The following is an 18947-nucleotide window of genomic DNA, read 5'->3' as shown; positions in this document are numbered from 1 at the left end:
TTCAGAGGCACCCCTTGAGCGTATTATAGTTGATTTTGTGGAGTTAGGCACAGTTATAAAAAGTTGTCTCACCATTATCAAAGGCCAAATTAAGAAGGAAAATGTGGGCTGGTTTGATAGTATGTGCACTAAATCTCTCTGGAAACTTAAGCAGGCACTTACTAAACAACCCAGAGACAGGGAGGCTATTCTGTCCCTTAGACTGACATACAAAACTCATCTTATATGCAGGAAACAGGAGCTAAGGGAACAAGCTTGGGATGCTCTTAACAAAGCAGCTATATTGCATGATAGTAGGCTTTTCTGGACCACGGTTAATAGCCCCTTTCTTGTTAAAGAAGACTTTCCTATATTGTCAGCCCAGGTTAGTGAAGCGAACTGGGTTGCACACTTTTCTGGAATTTTCAACCCAACTAGGGAGGATTGCGTTAGTTTTCCTCCCCCTGTGTTCGAAATGAAGTTATCCCTGGACATTTCCCTACAAGAAGTGGATATTGCTATTAGTCAGAGCAAAGGGGGAAAGGCCCCGGGACCTGATGGGGTCCCGGTTGACCTGTATAAATCCAACCCGACACTTTGGAGTCCACTCCTAACACAGGTGTTTAACGCCTTAGTTATGGAGAGTACACCACCTACCTGGAGTGAATCCATAATCTTACCCATCTATAAGAAGGGAGATAGAGGAGAGGCCAAGAACTACCGCCCCATCTCCCTTCTGGATTCCTCCCTTAAGATTATGAGTAGGGTTCTCCTGATGCGTTTGGAGGAATGGGCGGAGGAAAATAAAATACTGGCCGAGTCCCAATACGGCTTTCCCAAAGGCCTTGGGACAACAGAACAGTGTATCAATCTTGACCTCCTTATTGGAAAATACACGAAAGCGAAACAGGGTTCTTTATTTCTCTGTTTCGCAGATCTCTCGAGTGCCTTTGACTTAGTGGACCATACTTTGTTATTGTCCACTTTACTGGATATGGGAGCCCCCCCCAGCAATTATATACTTCCTGGCCAGACTTTACAATAAGTTATCGGCTCAGATCCGTTATGGCCAGGCAGGTGAATGCACTGGGAAAATTAGGGTTAACTCTGGCATACGACAAGGCTGTGTGCTGGCCCCTCTGCTCTTTTCCCTTTTTATAAATTCTATGGAGTCGGAATTGAAGAGGGTACAGGCGGACTCTCCGCAGGTTGGTGGCTACCCTGTGCCAGTCCTGCTCTATGCTGGTGACACGGTTTTACTCTCGCGTACTCCAAACCGGCTCCAAAATTTAATGAACTATTTTTATGACTTCATTAAGGGGAGAACACTGAAAATTAACAATTCCAAGACTTATATTATGGCCTGTGGCAAACGGATGAAACTTTCCAAGCCGTTTCATTTTAATAATCACAAAATTGAGGTGGTGGATAGATTTTGTTACCTTGAAGTAACTTTTAATAACAGAGGGACTTGGGCACCTGAGATTTCAAACGTGAATGCTAGGATGGGCAAAAGCTCCTCCGGAGTTTTTCGCTTTGCATCTAAGCTAGGTAGTCGCCGCATACCAGACATGCTAAATATCTATAGGCATAGATGTGTATCTATTGCTCTATATGGGTCTGGTATATGGGGCTATTGTAAGCACAGGGAACTACAAGTCACCGAGAACCGGTTCCTTAAAAGACTCCTTTGTTTACCCTCCTCCTCGGCATCTAATGAATTGTGCCATAACGAGGTGGGTATGAACCATCTTACAGACCTAATGGGAATGAGACCTTTAATGGTCTGGAGGTCAATCTGGGCTAAAGATGAGACTGATTTTACCAGGCGGATTATTTTAGATTGTCTCAATCTGGACAACACCCGCAAGATTCCCTGGTTAAATTATGTTTCATCTTCCTATAGTGAAATCTTTAACCTGGACATTGTTAATGACCCCCATAGTGCTGTCTTAGTACCAAAAAAGGAACTCAAAAATGTCTTTATAGGGACCAAATCTAACTTACGCAGGGCTAAATGCAGCCTCATGTCAACTCATGTATTTTACTATTCTAATATGTTGGAAGACAGGGGCATGCCTATGTACCTTAAATCTATTACCAAGCAATCGCACCAGTTTGTTCTCACGAGGATGAGACTTGGTATAGTACACAATCTAGTGGTTTTTCCAGAGATGAAAATTCATAGCCAATCTCCCTGCCCCTGTGATGACCTATCTAGGCAAGGCACCTTGCACTTTATGCTTATTTGCCCCCTCTATATGCACCTTTGTCGTTACTATCTCAGACCTGTTTTTAAGAAATATTCTGTGTATACTACAGCCCAAGCACTGAAATTATTATTTGCACTTGATACCATTGATACCTGTTTTTTTACCGCTACCTTTTTACCTAAGGCTGTTTCACATAGGAAAAGCCTGGTGTTTTAATTCTTTTAATCTCATTATTGATGAGTTGTCTCCTCCACTGAAATGTCTGTAGTCTGTGTTTTTATATTGTATGCTTTTGTGATTGTTTTTAATAATCAAATAAAGCTTTGGAATTGATTGCCTCAAAGGCTGATTCTGCTGTTCTGACTGTAATCCGTCTGCCGTCAGCTTGGTCTCTTTCTCTTGCTACAGCTGTTTGAACCGCACGAACAATGTTTTCCTTAATGCTGAATGTTTTTTCAGCTTCTGTGTACAAATGAGATTTGTATGCTATTGGTACCGTTTCTCCCTCATTAAAGGTCAGGTATGTGAATCCGCATCTTCCTGGGATGACTCGGATTACAAGGTTGCGTGTGTTATCGCGTGTTTGCAATTTTGTTTTAGTTAACATGCCTGTTTGTAATGATCTCAAAATTTCTGTGTGTTTTTGAGTCCAATTGATTGTTTTAAAATCTGGTCTTATTAGGTCATAGAGAGATTTAACCCTCTCTGCATAATTTATAATGTACGTTCTACGGAAATTCAGGAAACCTAGAATTGATTGTAAGTTTTTCAGCGTTCTTGGTGCTTGGATTACGGCACATTTCTCTAGGAAATTGTCTGCCAGGCTTTTGCCTTCACTTGATAGTTCATATCCTAAAAACAGGACAGTTAGACGGGCAATTCTTGACTTTTTGAAGTTGAATTTATAACCCTCTGCTGCGAACCCAAGTATAATGTCTTCAAGTGAGTATCCAAGTCATCATCTGTTAGATAGATGTCATCAACATAAGATAATGCCTCATCATCATATATTTGTAGTAACTCTGTTACTCTCACTGAGAATAATCCTGGGCTGTTCTTGAACCCCTGTGGTAAACGACAGAAATTTTACTGCGAGCCATTTATTGAGAAAGCGGTCAAATATCTGCTTTCTGGTGCTATATTTTGACAAAAGAATCCATTAGAGATGTCTAATGTTGTTTAGTATTTTTTGCGCACTATGCTATTCATTAGTGCTGCACTGTGTGAGTTTTGTACTGCAAATGTTTTGCAACATGAGTTAAGGTGTCTGTAGTCCAAAACTAGACGATATGAATCATCTGGCTTGGAGACAGGAAACAAAGGATTGTTCATTTGTGAGGTGCATGTTTCAATCACCCCCTGGTATTCAAGTTGATGTAAGATCTCCCTGACCTGTTTTTTTGCTTCTTGCTTAATTGGGTACTGCCTTTGTGTAGTTGGTTGAGATTTTAACTGGATTTTGTGAGGAGGTGAGTCCTCATCCCATCCTACATGGTTTTTATATAATGCAGGAGCTTGGGCTACTGCCCACTTTCTTGCCAGTGCATATTTTTTATGTATTGGAATGTGATTTGAGAAGGCAGGCATAATCATTTCTTCGCCATGAGGGCACTCCCTGACAAACTCTGGTGGCCAGTCTTTTTCAGCTAAAAGGATGTCATAGCCTTTGGAGAGGTTATCCCAAAATAGACCTCTTATTTTCCTAGTCTTATCTCCCTCTATAAGTAATGTTATTTCGTATATTTTATGAGGTTTGCTAACTCTGGTGTCTGCAGTTTCAACTTGAATGTATTCATTCGTGTCCACTGTCTCCAGATGATTCATCAGGATCTTGCGAGCTATGCTCACTTCAGCTGCGCTGTCTAGCATTGTCTGAGCCCACTCTCCGTTTTTCAGCTGTGTCCTCAGGATCCTCGGCATGTTTGATTACTTTAATACTGGCTACCTTCTTCTTTGGAAATTGTAACTTTTTACTTTGATGAGCAGGTTCCTTGTCTTTGGACTTGAAGTGCTCTTCCCTTTGTTCTGACCGTCCTCTTCTTTCCGATTTCTGAGAGGAAGTCTGAAAAGATCGAGATGGACGTATATCAATATCTTGATATCTATCAGGTTTCTTCAAATTATCTCTATTTCTAAGGTTGTATTTTTTCTCAGAGGGCTCCCTCTGGGGAGACTTGTGTCCTTGGTCTGGAGATCTTTCTCTCCGCCTGGACTGGAATCTTTTTTATTTGGGAGTGGATTGTTTATTTCCATCCCAGCTCTTTTTTGGAGCGGTTAGATTGTTTTTAATAAATACCTTTTCAGGATTTTCAGTTAGTTGGGGCTTCACTGGTTTCCCACCCAAACTATCTCTTCCTAGTTCTTCATAGGATTTTTCTATGATTCTGGCAAGTTCAAATGGTTGTTCTGCTATATCTGTTTCTTTCAACTTCTGGCGGATCGCTACAGATGCTGCTTCCCCTTTTATGTTGGCTAGTAATATAGCCGAGACCTGCTTGAAGTCTTTCAGTAATTTCATACCCAGAGTTAAAGTAGGTTCTGGACCGTATCCATTTTGAATCTGTCTTAGTACGTCTGGTATTACCGCCATGGATGGAACACCATGTGTTTTTGTGTAAATGGAAGCAAAGACTGTGCCCCAAGTGTCACAGTCCTCCACATGTGGTGCGATCCCCATTGGAAGACAGATAGTCAGAATTCTGTGTTTCTCAGTAGGGGTAGTATCCGGAAATACCGCCTCTATTTGAGTGATTTTTTGTGCTAACCAGAATGGAATTTGTTCCCGTTTTGCGGGTACTTTACCTAGACATGACTGTATGTTCTGTGGTGTGATTTTATTTGTGTTCCCCTGATGAGGGGTCAGCTGTGGAATTTTAATAGCTGGTTGGACTGTTGAAGTCCGCATTACATATTGGACTAATTGTCTATGTATTTTGATCAGTTGTTTTAACTGTACCAAAAGTTCTGGTATTGACATTTTTTCAATGTCGGGATGTGGTGTGTAGCTGGCTAGAACCGGCCACGTTGCTCCTGATCTACCTAGTGGACCGAGCCTGGTGATGTGATTATTATGTTTTAGGGCGCCTTTAAACCAGAGCAGGTGATCTTGGTATTTTAGTGGGATTTCCACCTCCTTGAAAGGAGTGTATTCATCCCGTGGTTCCTCTATTTTGTAATAGTGGAACTCATGTGTAACAGCGTTTGCTACTGGAAAGTTTATCCATGAATAGAATACCTCTGTCTGCCGATATTCATGTGCCTCAATTACGAATATGACTGTACCACTTCTCGATGTTAGTCCATTTTCTATTAGCTTAAGAGTTATAGTTTTTCTTATGCTGACCGGGATGAGTATTGCATCCGGGTCTTGCTGTAGGAGACTTGTGTCTTCCGCTAGGAGTTGAGCTGCTATTCTAGCTGTCTCCCTATCTCCTTCACCGTCTGACATTTTACTGACAGGAAGGTTTTTTGTTGCAGATCAAGTTTTCAAGGAAACAAAGATTAGGTGCACAATATTTTGGAACACTGTATCCTTCAATGTTAAATAAACCAAAAACTATACATAGAAATCTCTTTCTACTAAGTTCTGGTGGATTTTAACCTTTGACCCACTCCAGACGTCTTTGGAGTATTTACGGGAGAAAGAGGTCTGTGTGAAAAAGCACGACTGAGTTACTCTAATGTCTTGCGTTAGATTTATCACCTTACCAAACGTTGGGCGCCATGTAGTGTAGTTCCTATATTCCCAATAGGCTCTGCGCATTGGAATAATATCTTCAATAGTATAGACGTAGGACAGAGGCTAACTAGGTCTTCTACTGACGATATTAGACTTAAGTTTTGTGTGCCAGCTAGCTCAGAGTTCACTAGAAACTTTCTCGAATAGGCGAGGAGGATTTTAACCTCTCTGGATAGACAAGAAGGGATTTAGTTTCCGACAACCATAGAACATGACAACTTTGCTCTCCCTGATCAAGAGTGTATCTCTAGAGTCGTGTGAAAACAAAAGACAGCTATTTTACTCAGTCAATACGTGCATGCTTAGTTTCACCAGATTGCAGAGAAAAGGAGAGACGGGCGTTTTCAATAAAAGGTGTTATTTATTGATCAGTATCTTTTCTCATACAAGAGAAATGAATCGCTACAATTGCAATACTTATAGTTAAGTAAAGTGCATACAGTAAAAGCAGGATCATAAAATGATACTGTAAAAGCATTGATATGGTTTCTTAGCCATATGAGACTTTAAAATGGATAAAAGATATACATACATATATACATTGACTAATCGTACTCAACTGGTGCTTCTAACTACGCCTACCCCGGTGTACCTGACCTAAGCCTAATACATGGGTGGGAGGGAGTAAGTAAGTAGCAGTTTAAGTTAAGTTTGTTTTGCCAAGAATCTGACTCAAGAATTCTCTATACGGGTTTAGTCAGTTCAGTACCTGGGATTTAGAAGGCTGGAGGTCTGGTATCTCTTTCTCAGGACTCGGTATCCCAGTCACCCGTGAAGGTGGGCTGGAAACGCTGGAGGCTGGATTTCTTGGCAAGAGAAAAGACAGCGTCTTCCTCAGCGCGTCAAAAGGGGAGGGGCAGCGTCCGTGGGCTCTCCGGCAAGTAGTCACTGCTCCAGGTTCATCACCACCGTGTCTCTGCTTAGGACAGCGTTGGTATATTTATACCTGAGAGGTGCTGGGTTTGACGTAAGGATGGACATAAGACGTCAATAAGGATGTCACTAAGAACTGAGCGTTCTTGCAGTGCTTTACAGGAGTTCTTGGACTAAATCAAAACATGGCAGGCGGGATTTCCCAGGCTGCTCGAGGCTTGGATTTGTTTAAGAACTCGGTGTGCTTTCTAGGGGGCTGGAGGAATAGTGCTTGCTTAATGTGACAGCATGCGCTATGACTAATTTATGAAACGGGTTTCTGTGCCGTTGTATGGATATTAGTGATTTATAACTGGGCAAGGGTCAGAAATTGGAGTATCGATACAGGTCCCTAGATAAATACACTACAATCTCCTCCTGGCTGGCTTCCAGATTCTCCTCAGCGAGTTTCCTGAAACGCCTAGTCTGAATCCTGAAGGCCAGCATGCAGATATATACATCCTGGGAAGGATTCCTGGGAGATTGCTCCCAGCCTTCTTTGACCAGACTCAGAAGTCCCCTGACTGGGTGTCCATAGAGAAGCTCAAAGGGACTGAACTCTGGAGATTTCTGTGGCACCTCAAGGTATGCAAACAACAGGCATGGTAAGAGGATGTCCCACTTATTCCTCATAACTCCTGCCACACGCACTTTATATATTTGGAAATGAAGTTGAGGCCCTGGTCAGACACTACCTCGCGAGCGAATCCTACTCATGAGAAAATTCCCATCAGTGCTCGTCCCACCACTGGGGCTGTCACTGTCCTCAGAGGTATGGCTTCCGGGTACCGGGTGGCATGGTCCACCAAGACCAGGATGAACCTGTTGCCCATGGTTGTCTTGGGGTCCAGTGGCCCCACAATGTCAATCCCCACCCGCTCAAAGGGGGTACTGACTACAGGGAATGGCTGGAGAGGAGCCTTGTGCTTCCTCCCACTCTTTCCACTTGCCTGGCAAGTCTGATAAGTTCGGCAATGAGTATCTGAAATATTGCGCATTTGGGGCCAATGAAAGTGGGTAACAAGCCTTTCAAAGGTCTTGTTCTGCCTCAAATGTATTGCTAATGGCACATCATGAGCCAGCCCCAGTAGAAAGGCTCTGAACTTCTGGGGTACCACAAGCACACGGGCTGACCCAGGTTCAGCAACCTTAGGCTCACTATACTGGAGACCATTCTCCCAGTAAATCAAGTGTGACCCTGACTGATCACCTGCTGCCTGGCTTGCAGCCTGTTGCCGCACGCCCACAAGAGAAGGGCACTCTCTCTGCTCCTTGCAGAATTCTTCCCTGGAGGGCCTCTTTCTTGCTGCCAATGTGTCAGCTCAGGCAGGTCCCCCAGTTCAGCTACTTGCTCCTCGGTAGGCTCGAGGGCATCCCCCTCAGGGTCTACCTCCTCCTGGGCCGTGGGAACTTCGGGGCCGGTTTCCCGCTTCGCCACTTCTTAAGGCAGGTTCCTGGGCCTCCCTTTCAGGCTCTAGGTCCTCTTGAGAACCCCTACTGGATGACCCTGACCGGGTGGTCACGCACGTCCAGTCAGGCAGTCCAACCATCTTAAAGTGAGTTGTTTTCTCCACCTTTTCCCAAGGGGAGGTCTCCAAATCGTTCCCCAACAAACAGTCAACAGGCATGGCGGGCCTCACAGCTACCTAAAGAGTACCAGAAACCCCTCCCTCTCAAAGGGAACCTGAGACATGGGACAATGGCTCTCTGAGTTTTCGGCGGCAACAACTCGGCAGAATGCATGCGGGATGATCCTCTTTTGAGACACCAGGTAACACCTGCCAGCTGTCACACTGGCTCCAGTGTCTCTAAGAGCCTCCACCTTTTAGTCATTGATGGTCACTCGCTGCCCATATTTCTTAGTGTTCGTGGGCAGCTGAGCTTCTGAGACAATCTCACAGTCTCCTAAAGAGACTAAGGTCATCTGTGCGGGACCCAACCCACCTTGGACATCAATCTGTTCTCCCAAGGCTACACTAGCCATCTGCTGGGGCGGAGCACCAGTGGATGCTGGTTTACCAAACAAGCGGCACCAGGTGTCACTCGCCTTATGACCCAGGTCGCCACACTTGTAACATTTTAGGGGTCCCTGGGGAACAGGACTACCTGTTGGGTCCCTTGCTTCTTCTCAGGGGGAGGCTGGGAACCTTTCCCTTGGTTCCCTTGTGGACTACTTTGGGGCCCTTTGCGGAACTCCTTCTGTATACCCCTGTCCCCCCACTCTTCTGCTGGGGTCCCTGCCCACCTTTGGCTGAGACTTCCATGTAACCCTTTTGGACCCGGGTGCTCACCCAGTGGTCTGCCTCCTCAGCAAGCTTCCTAGGGTTAGTCAGCTTGCTATCAATCAAGTGCTGGCTCAGTTCAGGAAAACAATTATTAGACAAGTGCTCCTATGCAATCAAATCAAAGAGACCTTGAAAATCATTAACTTTGCTGACCTTTACCCAACCATCCAGTGCTCTGCAAAAGAAAATAACATATTCAACCTAGCTACTGTTCTCGATCTTCTTACAAGACCTGAACCTCTGCCTATAGAGTTCAGGGGTCAAACCATACCTAGACATTAAGGCATCCTTCATATGGCTGTATGAATTGTGGACTTCAGAAGGCAAGTCTAACAGGGTGTCCCGCCCCTCAATAAGGAACCTTCCCCACAACCCTGCTGCCCAATCTCTCTCAGGGACCCGGTGGGAAGACATGGCTACCTCAAAGGCTCTGAACCACTGCCCAATATCATCATTCTTGTAAAACTCTTTTATCACATCTTTGGGAATATACACTCTAGCTTCCGCAGGCACGGATGTTGTGCTGCCACCAGAGGGAGAAATCTCTTCTCTTTTGGCCTTCAATTCCAACTCCCTTAAAGCCTTTTCATGTTCAAACTCCATTTTATTTTCCTCTAAGGCTATCTATCTAGTTTGCATTTCAAATTCCAACTGCTAACTTAAATTCAGCTTGGGCAGCTCCATTTCATGCATCCTGCTCGCTTTCTTGTCCTCCACCTCCTCTGGAGACAGTTCTATGGCAAAAATACTGCTACCTGCTGGGGAGACTACTTTCTTCCCTCCTTGACCCAATAGCTCTTGCAGCTGCTCATCTGCATTCTCATCCCTTTCCTCAGGGGCATTCCTTACTTCAAACCAGGCCCTCAGTTCCCTTTGCAGATCCTCCTTCCTGGAGATACCAGTGGTAGTAACGTTGAATCTTCTGCAGAAATGCTTGAGCTGGTTAACAGTGTAGCATGTTGTTCCACCTACTATTGAAGCGCTTCGTCATTGTTAGCAGTGGTGAATGCCTGTGTTACTAAGGTTCGTTATGAACCGCTTTTTTGGGGATTTTTAAATAATACACTGTCCCAATTAGTGTTTTGTGAGCCGCTTTTTTTCACGAGCCCTATACCGCATGTTAATGTATAATCTTGGAGAATTAAATCTTGCGGTCAGTCAACGTTGAACAGTTTACCGGCTATGGAGTGTAAATAGGTTTATAGCTTCCAAAGTGGTATGCAGTCCATGTGACTGGTTAATGAATACATACCCTTAAGTGGGCTTTTTATAACAACAGCCCAATGCACCCGATGTCTGATGACGATACTAGTTAAATTTCTCTTTTGAGATCGACTAAAAATTTATTGTTAAGAAGCTTAGATTCCTCTAGAGTGTATTTTGATTTAACATCGAGTCATAGATATGACATTTGTTTGGTAAAACAAACACCAATTTTGTTACAGATTTGCTTCTGAATATTGTCAACTTGTCCAGTCTAAAGTCAGGAGCGTTAATTGAAGAATCCTCAATAACGGTCCCTTCTGGAGACCATCAGGTATTTAATAGACATCTATTCCAAACCTTGTGACAAATTAGATCAATATGAGCAAATGAGATCAATGGTACTCATTGTACTTTCAGAAATTTGACTTCCTGCCCTGCATATGGTTTAAGGAGCAACGTTCTCCCCATCTTGGAATCTGACCGAAGTGTAGTTTCTAAGAATTATCCAGCTCAAGTAGGAATTATAAATAACTTTCAACCTTGGGAATGTTAACAAAACATCTTTCTCCTATAACTATTCTGTATTGATAAAATGTCATTGACTTTAATCATTGAATATGTCAGATTGACCAAATCGGAGGTTATTTAATTACACAGGTTATCCTTGTTACTTTTTGTAATTGAGTGATATGTATAGAGAATTATATTTTGATTTAGATATATTTTCTCCATTGCGGTCTTTTGTTACATTATCTCATAGTCCTGAAGATGGTCTGAAGGATTTACACCGAGAAGACAGAAACGTAAACTGTATCTCCCTAATCCTTGTTCTTAAGAGATATTTTAAGTATATTGGTAGATTGAGTTTTGAAACACAGCACTTAATATATATATTCTCTGGATTGGTTGTTTTTTTACATTTGAAATATAGATGTCCAAAATGAACTGCCTTGCTTAAATGTCTATATGAGATTGATCTTTCATCATGTATGTACCCTTCTTTTAAATGATTCACAATAAGAAAATATATATTTTTGATTATACGATATCCCCGTATTCTTTCATCATTTTTGTTTATTGATTATCCTCAGAAGCATGATTGGCTAACAGCTTCTAAATGAAATTGAGATTTAAAATCAATTACGAATGAATTCTTTGCTGATCTACAGCTAGAAATAATTAGTGAAGTGAAATCTCTTGTCGGCACACATTACCTGTTAATATCAGTTTTTGCCCAAGCCCACAAGGGTATATTGGGTTTCCCACCTCACCGTGTCATCACTTTTAGAAGTTGGCATTTCTGTGTGCAGTGAATGTGAATTGACTGTCTGGCTTGTGAGTGACAGGGGCTGGCTGGTGTGTAAATAATCCCTCGTGAATATTGCCCGTGCCAGTTGGCTCAGTATATGTTATGTGTTTACTATTCTAAGGTGTTATGAGAATTCAAAGGCTATTTTTATAGAACCTTGTGTGGAGTTCCTTTTGTAGTGTGCCTGGGAAGTTGTTGCTGTGTGCATGCGCAAATGCTTTACACATTGTTTCCGGGATAAGCCTGACTGCTCGTGCCTAGCTACCCAGGGGGTGAGCAGGGGTTATCTTTGGCGTGTAACTCCCTTGTCCTGACTAGAGTGGTGGTTTCTGCCTGGCTTTGACGCAAGCCTTAGCCAACCAGAAATCCCATTTCCAACAAACAGCATCAAGCATAGCTCAAAAGGACAGCATTAGTGGTCTAACACAAATTACAACCTACACACAATTCACATGGTTAATTACAAATGGTATGTGGGTGAATACAAGATGTTAAAGCTTGCACAGACACAAAACTGCATCAACATGCAGTATCCAGACAAAAGCAGGATAGTACCACACACATTTGTATGAGAAAGCACTGGACTAGTAAGGCCATGGGATCCTTGTCAAACATGAACATCTTCTTAAACTTGAGTATTTGGAGGCAAGAGGGTCTGAATACTGTCAGATTCCCGATCACCTCACACACCATGGGCTCAGGATATGTCACAGATGGTCATACTGCCATGAGGGAAATTACCTACTGTGGAAGGGCACCTGTGCCAAGCTTGTCATTGCCAGGGGTGTACCAGATCAAAAGGAGACTAAGGCATGGTTCCAACACTATCAAGTAACATGAAGGCTTTTGGACCAATACCTTGTGTACATGGGTATGTCCAAAGTCATCACCACATATACAAAATCCAGATGTACTCAGATGTACTGATGAGACAGGTGACTTGCTGCACACCACAAACCTATTCAGCATGCCCATCATAAACTGTTGCACTTTGCAACACTTGCACTATGTTAACATATGTCAGCATTACTTATGTACAAAGGTGAGATTAAAACAGGGAAGCTTGGCAGATTCATGTCACATTCAGGGCGCAAAATGATATGGATGATGATACCCAAATGATATGGATGATGATACCCCGCAAAGGTAAACTATGCGCACTTGTATACACACTGTAATAGGTCACATCCTCCACGGACCACTTACAGTCCATGACATAACAACCTCATTCTATACCCCCCACAAGAATTGTACATGAGTAACAGTTGGCTTATAACTAAGTTGTTGTACACCAAAATCAACAGTGTGAAACTTCAAACATGCCTTATTAAGCATAAAAATGCAAACATATTAAAATCAAACATACGGCCAATGGCCAGTCCATAGTTTTCCAAGTCTTCAAGGTGGTCTGGGGTAATCGAATTTTTAACAAAGGAAGGAGAGAGAGAGTATATGGATTCGTTCTCCCTAGGTAACGTTAACAAAACAAGAGGAATCCATAAAGTTATGGGTTGACGAAGTCCCTACTGTGGTTGGGAGGACGTCTGGTGTTTTTAGGTACCCCTCACACACCAACAGGCCCCTTGGTGTCATGCTTCATCATCGGGGTCATCGTATCCCTCTACGGGATACGGCGTGCTGCGACCAGCGAGTACGTGGGAGCACTCTTATGGATATGTGTGGTGTATAGTGAGGGTTGTTTTATCATATAGTGAGTGAGTGTGGTGGTGGGGTCGGGATAGTGAGTGAAAATTAAAAAGGACCTGACTCGTGGGTAGGCTAAAAAAACTTTAATGGTTCCCCGAGTTGGTACTGTTAAAAGGTATAAGAGGAAGAGCGTAGTATTATGTGCGCTGCCTCTGGGTGTGTGTCAACATGTTTCGATGTAAGAACATCTTCTTCAGGACAGGGTTACACAAAATCCCCACCTTACTCACGTTTTTCTAATTTGTGTATATACAAAAAAGTGATATTTATTAGTGAAGGTCTATTATTGTACCTAAACTTTAGCCGCTATTTTGCAGACCTGTAGAGAGAAAGGATAAAAACAATTTCTGGTAGTCCTTGCTTTCAAAAAAGACCATGGGTTAAATACATCCGTGGTGTTGGTCATGCAGAAAAAGTGCGGTCTTTAAAATGTTGAAAAATAATCATGGCACGAAGTGTTTACTCTACACAACTATTTTTAACGTGCCTATTGTGAAAAAATACTATTTCTAAAATATTCGAAAAATATTCGAAAAAAGAGGACACATACAAAACAAACACACATACAACATAAAGCACACACTCTAGATTCGGGCCATGTTTGGTGCCACCTGTACTTTCCAATGGTGGTAAGGTAACTGTGCTGTAAACAGTAAAACCGCTGAAACATACTGTAAAAATGGGAGTTCAATGCTCCATGAGACCGTGTCTAACGTAGGGGTTACCCGGGCTTCCTTGCTGCCTGTGAACAGGAAAAATGGACAAGATATATACATCCTGCTGTTTATATTGTTTGGTACTTACAATGCCGTCTGGAAATGTCCGTTTCATTCAATTACTCACGGGTCTATGAGGAGAATCCCTCTTCGCTGCCCCTTACGCCGGCTCCGCTGTGTCTAAGAGTGTGTTTTAGACGAGCCCTTTTATATGCTGGGTACACGCCCAGGTCTTTCTTAATTAGCCGCCGGTGCGTAGGTATTTAGTCAATTAGCCGCCGGGGAGCCCATATTTGGTCTACCGGTGATCTGCCTGTTAATTGGTGAGAGGCCGCGCGGTTGTCTTACGCGCTTGCGCATAGAAGTGGCCTTCCCCGTGTATAACGTGAGGGTGCATCTCTGTTTATGCGCATGCGCATTGCATCAAACGGGATGCGTTGTTGTTTCTGATGCTCAGTGAAACTGGGTGTGTATAACGTGAGAGTCCGTCTCCGTTTCGCGCATGCGCATCGCATAAAAACGGGATGAATTGTTTTTTGAAACATTGTCATGACTTCAAACCACTTGTTTCACTAATTTATCTTAATGGGGCAGAATCCCGGCCCCTGTTATTCATGCTGCTCTGTGCATGCTCGTCTCATCGAGCTCATGTTCCTTCTTTCCTATGTGTCAGGCGAGCAAGGTGTTGGTAACCTTTTACAGCACGGTCCCAAGGTGGATATAACACTGGGTGTGTATATTTAGAGGTGTCTTAATGTCAACTCAGTTTCTTAATTGCCCCCATGGTATGTCATCGTTGAGGCCTGATATATGGGTCCCCAAACGGAACACCCAACGTTGCTCCTTCTCAAAAAGGCCATGTTCTGAAGGCAACTGTTCAATGATGGTCCAATGGATGTCATTGACACAGTGTCCCATCTCCAGGAAGTGGTTGGCCATTTTGGTGGTGCTTTTCTTGCACCGTATATTGCTCTTATGTTCATTGAGTCTTGTTTTTATTGCTCTCGTTGTCATGCCAATGTATTCCAGACGGCAGGGGCACGTAATCATGTAGACAACGTTTTTGCTGTTGCAGTTTGTCAACCTTCTCTGGTCTCTGGGGGCAATTAAGAAACTGAGTTGACATTAAGACACCTCTAAATATACACACCCAGTGTTATATCCACCTTGGGACCGTGCTGTAAAAGGTTACCGACACCTTGCTCGCCTGACACATAGGAAAGAAGGAACATGAGCTCGATGAGACGAGCATGCACAGAGCAGCATGAATAACAGGGGCCGGGATTCTGCCCCATTAAGATAAATTAGTGAAACAAGTGGTTTGAAGTCATGACAATGTTTCAAAAAACAATTCATCCCGTTTTTATGCGATGCGCATGCGCGAAACGGAGTCGGACTCTCACGTTATACACACCCAGTTTCACTGAGCATCAGAAACAACAACGCATCCCGTTTGATGCAATGCGCATGCGCATAAACAGAGACGCACCCTCACGTTATACACGGGGAAGGCCACTTCTATTCGCAAGCGCGTAAGACAACCGCGCGGCCTCTCACCAATTAACAGGCAGATCACCGGTAGACCAAATATGGGCTCCCCGGCGGCTAATTGACTAAATACCTACGCACCGGCGGCTAATTAAGAAAGACCTGGGCGTGTACCCAGCATATAAAAGGGCTTGTCTAAAACACACTCTTAGACACAGCGGAGCCGGCGTAAGGGGCAGCGAAGAGGGATTCTCCTCATAGACCCGTGAGTAATTGAATGAAACGGACATTTCCAGACGGCATTGTAAGTACCAAACAATATAAACAGCAGGATGTATATATCTTGTCCATTTTTCCTGTTCACAGGCAGCAAGGAAGCCCGGGTAACCCCTACGTTAGACACGGTCTCATGGAGCATTGAACTCCCATTTTTACAGTATGTTTCAGCGGTTTTACTGTTTACAGCACAGTTACCTTACCACCATTGGAAAGTACAGGTGGCACCAAACATGGCCCGGATCTAGAGAGTGTGCTTTATGTTGTATGTGTGTTCGTTTTGTATGTGTCCTCTTTTTTCGAATATTTTTCGAATATTTTGGAAATAGTATTTTTTCACAATAGGCACGTTAAAAATAGTTGTGTAGAGTAAACACTTGGTGCCATGATTATTTTTCAACATTTTAAAGACCGCACTTTTTCTGCATGACCAACACCACGGATGTATTTAACCCATGGTCTTTTTTGAAAGCAAGGACTACCAGAATTTTTTTTTATCCTTTCTCTCTACAGGTCTGCAAAATAGCGGCTAAAGTTTAGGTACAATAATAGACCTTCACTAATAAATATCACTTTTTTGTATATACACAAATTAGAAAAACGTGAGTAAGGTGGGGATTTTGTGTAACCCTGTCCTGAAGAAGATGTTCTTACATCGAAACATGTTGACACACACCCAGAGGCAGCGCACATAATACTACGCTCTTCCTCTTATACCTTTTAACAGTACCAACTCGGGGAACCATTAAAGTTTTTTGAGCCTACCCACGAGTCAGGTGCTTTTTAATTTTCACTCACTATCCCGACCCCACCACCACACTCACTCACTATATGATAAAACAACCCTCACTATACACCACACATAGCCATAAGAGTGCTCCCGCGTACTCGCTGGTCGCAGCACGCCGTATCCCGTAGAGGGATACAATGACCCCGATGATGAAGCATGACACCAAGGGGCCTGTTGGTGTGTGAGGGGTACCTAAAAACACCAGACGTCCTCCCAACCACAGTAGGGACTTCGTCAACCCATAACTTTATGGATTCCTCTTGGTCTGGGGTAATCCCCATTCATCACTTGCCTGCAATCTAAGTTGAAGTGTACACCTCCCCTAGGAGGGGCATCTGGGGGCATGCCAGGCACCAATGGAACCGCACTAGGGAAGACTGTGTTGGGTTGTGGGAGCGATGGGATCCAGAGGGGTGTGTGGGTCTACTGCAGTGGATGGGCCAGATTGACGGTGTGGAGGGTCCACTGCAGTGGTTGGGCCAGATAAAGGAGGGGGGTCCACTGCAGCAGCAGTTTCAGATGGAGGGGGGAGTTGAAGTAAGACTGTTCATGGGAGAGGGGTAGGGGCTGGGCCTTACCATCTTTAGGAGGGGCATCTGGGGGCATGCCAGGCACCAATGGGACCGGTCTAGGGAAGACTGTGTTGGGTTGTGGGAGTGATGGGATCCAGAGGGGTGTGTGGGTCCACTTCAGTGGATGGGTCAGATTGAGGGTGGGGAGGGTCCACTGCAGTGGTTGGGCCAGATTAAGGAGGGGGGTCCACTGCAGCAGCAGTTTCAGATGGAGGGGGGTAGTTGTAGGGAGACTGTTTACGGGAGAGGGGTAGGGGCTGGGCCTTACTATCTTTGGGATTGTGTATTTCTTGAGGGGGAAATCTGTGATGGGGATGGACTCTGGATCTTTGGGAGTAGGGCCTTGGATTGGGATGACCTTTTTTTGCAGGGGACGTATGGGTCCGTGGTGGGGTTTTTGACTGGGGACTCCCGGGGGATTTTTGGGTGGGGGATATGGGCTATTCCTCTTTGTGGGGGCGATGGAGCCAGGCTTGAATGTCAGGTCAGGGGGTTTCCTCTTCCCCTTGGAAGGGAGGACAGATGGGTATTTGGGTAAGAGGCCAAGGTAACAGAGGAATTGCTTCTGGGCAGAGGGGAGTGCAGGATAGTCAAGGGTAGGGGTTGTTGAGGCAGAGGGATCTGAGGTATGCGGAGTGCCTGTGGATGCATGTTTGTCTTGTTTTGACCTCTCACTGGTGTGTGTGCTGTCAGTCCCCTGAGTGTGCATGTGTGTGTGTTTGGAGTATGTGTGGTATTGTGTGCTGCATGTGGATGTTGATGTGTGTGCACGTGCATGTTTGCATGTGCTTGGGTCAGGTTGGGTAGTTGGGACTGTGGATTAAGCCTGGGCAGAGTTTGCACAGCCACGCTACGTAGAATTCCTCAATGTTGCAGGAAACCTCCACAAGCGATGCGAAGTTCCGCAAGCATGCTGACTTGCTTGTTCTGCCTGTTCGTGATGCATTTTAGCTATTCGGGAACTCGTATTGCGTGTTCGGGGAAGCTTATTGCCTGCCCGGGGAAATTATCGTGATAACTTCACCACGCGGTCACCAATGGCCATGGCCATCTTGTTTGTCATTTTTTGCTATAGTTCTGGGCCTGTTTTTCTATCCTCCCTATATCTTTTTATTCATTTGTTTCTAGAAACATTTTTCTGATCTTTTTTATTTATTATCTATCCCTCTCTATTCCTGATTGTGTATTTTGCATTTTTTTCTACTTCTTATGTGTTTTTCTTAGTGCATGTTTCACTTTTTTTCTATTACTTGCTTTTTAAATTTCCTTTACTTAATTTCTTACTTCCTACATTTTCTTTTCCACCCCCACCTACCCAGAACCGTGGTGAAGAGTCTTAATAAAACTAAGGGCGAATGAGAGAGGCCAAGAAGTGAAAGCCGTGAATGCCAGACACTGGCCTTATTCTCTGAGGCAGAGGTGGGCGCACTGTTTTTTTTATCCAGCGCCACCTCTTCTTAATCCTGGCAGCAGGTGGCAGGCCTTTCGAGAACTAGTAGAGTAAGCACTCCTTATCACTACTAGTAGCACTAATCTGCTGTGCAGATTGCATGCCCAAATAAGGTATTCTACGCAGGTTTGTGAGATGAGAAGGCTTTCTTTTACTGTCTAATGCTCAATCAGTAAATGGTGGTCACTCACATTGGACACCACAAAGTGGTGTATTTTACTTTTTCTAATCCAGGCCTAGTACTTTTTTTATTAGGAGAAGTTGATGGTGAACACCTAACAACTGATTACCGTGCGCCATGGCTG

Source organism: Lissotriton helveticus, chromosome 2_1, assembly GCF_964261635.1.
Source record: "Lissotriton helveticus chromosome 2_1, aLisHel1.1, whole genome shotgun sequence".
Taxonomy (NCBI): Eukaryota; Metazoa; Chordata; class Amphibia; order Caudata; family Salamandridae; genus Lissotriton; species Lissotriton helveticus.
Note: the sequence above shows the minus strand (reverse complement) of the source record.